Source organism: Dromaius novaehollandiae, unplaced genomic scaffold, assembly GCF_036370855.1.
Source record: "Dromaius novaehollandiae isolate bDroNov1 unplaced genomic scaffold, bDroNov1.hap1 HAP1_SCAFFOLD_36, whole genome shotgun sequence".
NCBI lineage: Eukaryota > Metazoa > Chordata > Aves > Casuariiformes > Dromaiidae > Dromaius > Dromaius novaehollandiae.
This window is the reverse complement of record NW_026991446.1, coordinates 3,167,862-3,175,053: the sequence shown is the minus strand read 5'-3', so window position 1 is coordinate 3,175,053 and position 7,192 is coordinate 3,167,862.

The window sequence follows — 7,192 nt, the reverse complement described above, 5'->3', positions numbered from 1 at the left end:
GCTCTCCCTGGGCAGCTGGAAGCGCACAATAGCCCTGCGTGACCCTCAGCAGGCAAGCCCGCTGGAAGAGCAGGATTTGGAGAGACACGCGGGCACAGGCAGCCTCTCGGATTTGCTGGCTTGTCTGCCTCCTGTTAGCTGGAGGAAGGAAGTGCTCCACAGTCAAATCCCGCACAGCTCCTGCAAATGCCCAACCAGTCTTCCTGGAGCCCTGCGCAGTGCACTGCCTCCAAGCTCTGCACTAGCACCAGAACACAGCACCGCGCACTTCAACCTCAGCATGTCCCTCCCCGCTGACCTCTCCTGCAAATGCCGCTGCCACAGCTCCCAAGATGCAGCAGCCCCAAGACAATTTCCACCATGCCCCTTGAGGGCCTGACAAGCACCAGATGCCTGAGGCCACCCCAAGCTCTCAGAGGACAGCTCCAAACACCTAGCAGCACCAACACCCTGAGCCAGCACAAGGCAGAACACAGCCAGTCTGGGAGCTCCAGAAAAGCAGGGTTTTCTCCACCCCAAAAGCACAGCACAGCTTGGGCTTTGTCTCAGCACTGCTGAAGCTGACGCAGCCTCCTCAGAAAGCTCCTGACGCAACGCCAGTGGCCACCACAAAGGGAGAAACGAGGGCAGCAGGGGCAGAGCAAGAGGAAGGCAGAGCTTTGTTCCACTGCATGGGCAAGTGGCTGGGTCACCAGCAGGCTGCTCAGTTCCCTGCAGTCTCTTGCCAGTGGGAAGTGCAGGCCAGTGGGGCCAGAGAGATCACGAGTGCTTTGGGGCTCTCATGTCTCCCTCGTGGCCTGAGGAGGCGGCAGAGTGGTGCACCTCTCTTTGCTAGGCCCCTTCTCTCGCTCTCCTTGGCAAAGAGGCATCCTAGGGTCTCACCGTGCCTGTCTTCTCCATCCTGGTTTTCTTCAGGCCGTGTTTAGGCAGCGTTAGGGAGCGGAGCGGCAGACACAGGCACTCGACGAGCCCGCGAGGCAGAGCAGGGAGTTGTCTCAGCACCAAAGCCGGGCAGAGAAGGTGCAAAGCAAGGGCTGGAAGGAAGGTCAGAGGAAGGCCAGGAGGAGGTCTCCGTACCAAATGGAGGTGCAGCTGCTGAGTGCTTCCATCGTTGGGTGGCCGGAGGTGCAGGTACTGGTGCCCCCGCATGTCCTGCGATAATGCCCCGCTCGGAAGCCATCGATAGCCCTGCTGCCCTCGCAGGGCTGCGCTGGTGCCCAAGGAGAGCCTGCCGAGAGCCTGCCGAGAGCCCTTGGCTGCAGGCAGCTCTGTGCTCTGGCAGGGGGCCCGGGAGGCTGCGCCTCTTATGCTGCCCCGGGGCATTGTGACTGCGTTGCCGGGGGACAGCACTGTGACATCGGGGCCCCGGGGCCCCGCCGCAGCCTCCCCTGCCAGCTGCCTGCTGGCCCAGCATCGGCGCGCGGCACAAGGTCCCTGGGGTGCCAGCCCTCGCGCGGTCCCTGTGCCCAGGACGCCAGGGCAGCTGGTCCTGTCCTTGCGTGGCTGCGCACTGGGCGTGGCCACGAAAGCCTGCTGGGCTCCTTGCTCTGTGTCCCTGTGCAGCAGGCTGCCCCTGTCACCGCAGAAAGGGCAGGAGTCCACTCACATGCTGCCTTTGGGAAGCGGCTTCTCTCGCAGCTCCACAAGCAGCCGGGGAGCTTGGCAGAGCTGGGCACAGTGCCAGCAGCTGGGCAGCAGTGACCTGCTGGCAGCTGGAGGTGGGGGTGTTGGAGGGGAGGGGCGAGCTCAGTTGTTCTGGGCACCAGAGCGTGGCCCCGGGCCACGGGTGCAGGCCCATCTTCCGCCCTGCCTCACAGCATCAGGGCCAGGGCCCTAGCTGGACTTTTGCAGGCACAGAACAGCAGCAGGTGCAGCAAAGAAGGGCTCTCTCTTCTCAACACGTCTTCAGCAGAAGCACAACCTCTGGAAGGTTACACAGTGGTTCCTGTGGCTGTCAACACTAAGACCATGCCCTGAGACGGCTGCTGCCAGGCCTTCCAGCTGCTGGCGTGTGCAGTTTGAATCACATGTGCCTAGGATTTTCCCAAACGCCGGCCCCTAAACCTCATCTCTTGAATACACTCCTGAAGCAAGCCATTTCTGACTGAGCAACTGGGAGCAGGCTTGTGCAAGACAAGGTTAGGGGACAGCCAGATGTGGGCTAAGCTGCCTGCGTGGGGTGGAACTCCAAGTCAGCATTGCCATGAAAGTCTCCAAGGCCAATGCAGGTAACCAGGGATGGAGAAGCTGTTGTCTCAACCAACGTGGCCAAGCACAGACGAGGAGGTTCACCTGGCTAATTGAGAAAGCCTTTGGGAGCAACATTTCGGGGTCTGGTTGGATATCTGTCTGTTTTTTCCCTGATAGCAGCAATGAAAGGAAATGGCAGTTAGCAAGGCTCTGGAAGTGCAAAGGCTGCAGCACTTTCTGCAGTCGGAGTCTGTAGGAAAGCTGCCATGTCCAAGCGTCTTGAGCAGCGCTGGGAAGGGTTGGCATAGGCTTGGTTCACTGCAGTCAGCCTCTCTACTAAACCTAGCACTCAGCCCCCCTCGCAGCTCGGCAGGAATCTTCTGAGGCCTCACATATACCCCACTGTCTTCTTGTGTGCATGCCACCTTGTTCAGCAGCTACTTGCACAACTCTGCAAGGGTCAGACAAGACATCTTCTCGGGCATGACTAGTCTCTTCTCAGGAGACTGACCTTGATAGGTGCAGGCCCATTCTCTCACTCTAGCTTGGACATTGCCAGGGCGCAGCAAGGGCCAGCTGCTCCCTCAGCTGCTCCTGGGAGCTGGAAGCCACACACAGTCCCACGGCTGCCATGGCAGCGACATCACCAGCCAGGGCCCCATCCCACAGCAGCCACATGAGGTGAGTGAGGCAGGCCCAGAGATGGCAGCCCGGTTCAAGCAAGAGTCCAGATCATCGGGCGTGCTCGTGGTGATGAGACAGGTCCAAGGTCAAGCCGGGAAACCAATCCACAGGTCAAGTACAGCATGAGGTCTGACGAGGGTGCCTGGGGTCAGACACAGTCCAGTGATCAGCAGGTAGGTTCTGGGTCAGGCCAAGAGGTCTGGTCATGGGCCGGGTGTCCATGGCCAGGCACAGGCATGGCTGTAGCTGAGCAGAAGACTAGTGCTCCTACAGTGGTCCTTGGACTCACCTCAGGAGAAAGCAGGGATAGCCAGCTCTGTCTGCAGGCCAGCAACTCAACTCTGCTGAGCCTACCGAATGGTGCAAAGGGGCTCTTCTGCTGGCTCGCAGCACCTGGTGCCCCTTCCTGACACCCATGTTCAGAGCTGCTCTTGTGATGTCAGCTGGCAGACAGGCCATTCTCAGCGAGGCCCTCAGCCTGTGGATGATGCCCAAGGAAAGGTGAGGAGGTTCTCGAAGAAGTCTGGGAGATGTGGAGACCAGAGGAGGATGCAGCAAAGGAGCGGAAGATGTGTTTGTGGCAGGCTGCGGAGGTGGGTGCAGGCATTAGGAGTGGGCAAGAGGAGGAGGTGGCAGTACAGGTCTAGCAGAGACGGGCAGGAGAGGGCAAGGAGGCAGTGGCCGTGGTGAGGCTTCAAGGTGGTGGCCACTTGGAGAAAAGGCGAACAAGGAAAGGAAGGGGATGACAGTGAGGCACAGAGTGTCTTTCCTAGGGCCAGGGGCCCCATCTACAACCATGTGTTTCAGGAGGGGCACGTTCTCCCACAGTATAGTTGCATACCAGTTAGTATGCAAGTTAGTTAGACAGCGGTGTGCCTGGGCAGCAAGGAAGGCCAACTGCCTGAAACAGGCTGAAAGCCTCCGACAGACCTGATGTCTTTGTCCCCTATGATTGTTGTCTCTGCCACTGAGGCCTATGAGTAGACACCAAGGCCTTGTTGTCCCCCTGTGTCCCCTGGGGAGCCCAGGAGGTCTCATGTCATTGTCCTGCATTCAACATTGCACACCCTGACCTGCACACTGACCCCAGGAAGAGCCATGAAAAACACGTGGGGGAATGGATCTCCCTTCCCAGGGTCTCAGTGTCCGTGCTTGGCCATTTTGCTTGAAAAACACATCAAGGGTTAACATGGTATCAGAGCCACCTGCACATTTCCTTTGCCTACCTGTAATTGGTGATTACGATTTTCTGCTCTAATCAGCCCCCAGTGAATCTTTGCTGGTAACGGCCCTCAGTGGGATCTATTAATGCTCTACAACAGTTTGGGGTTTGCTTCTGACTTTGGAGTGAATATTTTGCTCAATCTCCTTGCAATAGCTGAGGTTCATGGATTCAGCATCAAATACACCATGGGGCTCATTACAATGCAAAAAGACCTGATGAACCACATTTCTCCCTATAATTTTCTTCAATAATGTACAGCTAATTGGAGTGGTTTCAGCAGTGTAGCTGAAAGATGGTGAGTTCTGTTAGAACATAATATAACTGTACTTCTGCTTTTAAAGGCTTTCAGGATTATTATTCAGCTTTCAGAATACGTGACAGCAACATTCTCCAAATGATATAGGTCCAGAGTGCCTCCTAATGAAGTGTGGACATGTAGGAAAAACAGTGTCCCAGAGGTCAGACCCTGTATGGACAATCTTCCTCCCCATCTCCCCGACCCTGTCATTGCCCTCATCAGCCACCTGGGACTTGCATCACTCTTGTTCAAGTCTAACCTTTTTCCACTGAAGTCTGCAAATGAATGTTACAGCTCACCTACCCCAGTTCCCACCTGCTTTCCTTAGAGAACTACCTGCAAATAGACACAGAAGAATTTTTCTTAATTACCAGCAAAAAAAAAAAAAAAAAAAAAGGCATGATACAGTTTCCTAAAAAATAATTACACTCCTCAACTGTAGGCTAAGTCCAAGCTGCCTCCAATGTCCAGAGAGTGTGCTGTAAAAAGGATGTTAGAAATTGTTAATTTAATCAGGACACGTGGGAATAGAAGAGAGAGCCATACAGCTCCTGGCAGTCCTCAGCCATGCTGGGGGCTGTGCTGCTCTTGGGCATCTTGGACCAGGCTGTGTTTCTGTACAAACATCTGGAAAACACGCTATTCAAGCCCTTAGAGAAGAGGGATTTTCCTGGGCACTCAGGGTCACCCAGGAAGGACTCAGGCATGTCAAGGGAAACCCATCCCACCCACATCAGACCCACTGCTCTCCCCAGAGACCTCCCTGGAGCCTCGGGCCAGGAGCAGGAGGGAGCGTGGGGGCATGGCCACCTCCCAGACTAGCCTCCATCAGGTCTTCACCTCCACAACGTCACAGCTTCAAGTGAGCTCTCTAAAGCAACACTTCCCATGCCCCTGGTGCATTGGCAAGACTTTGGGCAGACATCAGAGGCAGGGCAGAGAAAGGACAGAGACCTCAGGGTGCACAGCTGGGCTCACAGTGTCACAGAGCGGGTGCCACAGGCTGAATAAGCAACCCAAAGAAGCAAACGAGTCCTTCACTTTGCAGTGACTTGGAAAGCCACACCTCTGACAGTATTCAAGGGGGATGGAGTGTCCCTCCTGCAAGCGTCCCCGGGACTGTACAGAGACTGGGAAGAGCAGGAAGGCTGGTTGTAGGGATGTTGTCAAGCTTCAGCAGCTGCAGAGGTGGGAACTGGTCACCTCACAAACTTCTGAATAAGCCCAAATGTAAGTCCTGAGGCACTGCACTGCCTTACAGGCTCTGCACCGGAGCCTGGACAGCAGCACTGTGGTGTGTGGGCATGTCCTGAGATGCCCAGGGTCAAAACTGTGGGAGATGCAGGGTGCCAGGGCTGTACAGCCCCCCAGGAGAGCTTGGGTGTCAGCTGGGAGTGTCCTGCTCCTGGTCCATCACCTGCAGAGGCAGAAGTGACCTCACAGACACCTTTATGGTCATGGGCCTACTACTATCTGAGGAGCTTCTGAGACACAATGCATCTCAGAAAAATGTCCCCACCTGTCAGCCTCTTGGTGGTCTATTGGCTCACCAGATACAACTGACTTCATAATTACCTACCAGCCCAATGGGCCTGCTGTTGGTCTTTCACCTTCCCTTATGGAAATGACCTCAGCATGGTCTTGGCTTCCATCCAGTCAGCTACTCATGCAGAAATGACCTCACAATCACCACCTGAGCCATGGGCCTGCTGCTGGCCTATCAGAGGCTGAGAGAGAAGTGATCTCACAGTCACCCTCTGTCCCGATCCAGTATCGGGAGGGTTTCGTTACGATCCCAAGGACGAGATTAAGACGCTAAAACCGGTCAAATATCGTACAACCTTTTACCTTTATTTTCCACGAAGTGGGGAGAAAAGGCATGGGGGGGGGGGGGAGGCGAAGGGAAAAAGGGAACAAGGGTAAGGGGAAAAGACAGAGAAAAGTTGGAAAAGGAGAGAGGAAGCTAGCTACCACCACTCCGAGGCCGATGATGTTCCGCTGACTCCGCTCGAATCACAGCTCAAGCTGCGTGCCTCCGACGAGGGACGAGGAGCGAGGGCCGAGAGAGGGAGTGAGAAAGAGATGGGGGGGGGGGGCGAACAAAGAAATCCCTCGGCAATTATAGCTTTTTCAAATTAAGTTTTCCCACCCCTCACATGGTAGTTCAGACCAATAGTAATATTTGGGTCTGGGGTCTCCTGCTCCTTATTGGGTCTCATCACTGTCCCTAGGTAGGCCGTTTACTGTTGCCGTTTCTGCTGACAGGTGTGTCTCCATTCTTAGGTCCAGCCATTAGCTCTCAAGGTCCTGACAAAGAAGGTGATAACTTCAGCAATTAGCACTCTTTCAGCAGTGCACAGGAATGCAAATTGCTGGTAACGCCCTTATCATTCCCGCCTGCAGCAGCTCTGGGCCCTTTCTCACTGTACTAGGGAGTGCGGCCTAAGGCTTCAGCAAATTTAGCCACTCATGCCAAGCAGGTTTTATAGAAGTTGTACTAAAAACAGACAATAATTTACAGTCCAGATCCCAAAGTCTCTGCCCGATTGCGGTCTCGTTCAGTGCAGGCTCGGTGTGTCCCGGGTGGTCGCAGGGAGACCTTTTCAGGGGTCGCAGCAGCTTAGTCCTGTTTCCGCTGGGAACAGATGGCTTGTTCGGGGTTATGGTTCACTTGCATCTTATGTACCAAGAAATGTTCAAGGCAAAAGTTCACTCATCTGTCCGCCACACCCTCCAAGCCATGCAACGGTTTCTGGCCTATCAGCTACTCAGTTCTAAATGACCTCACAATCAAC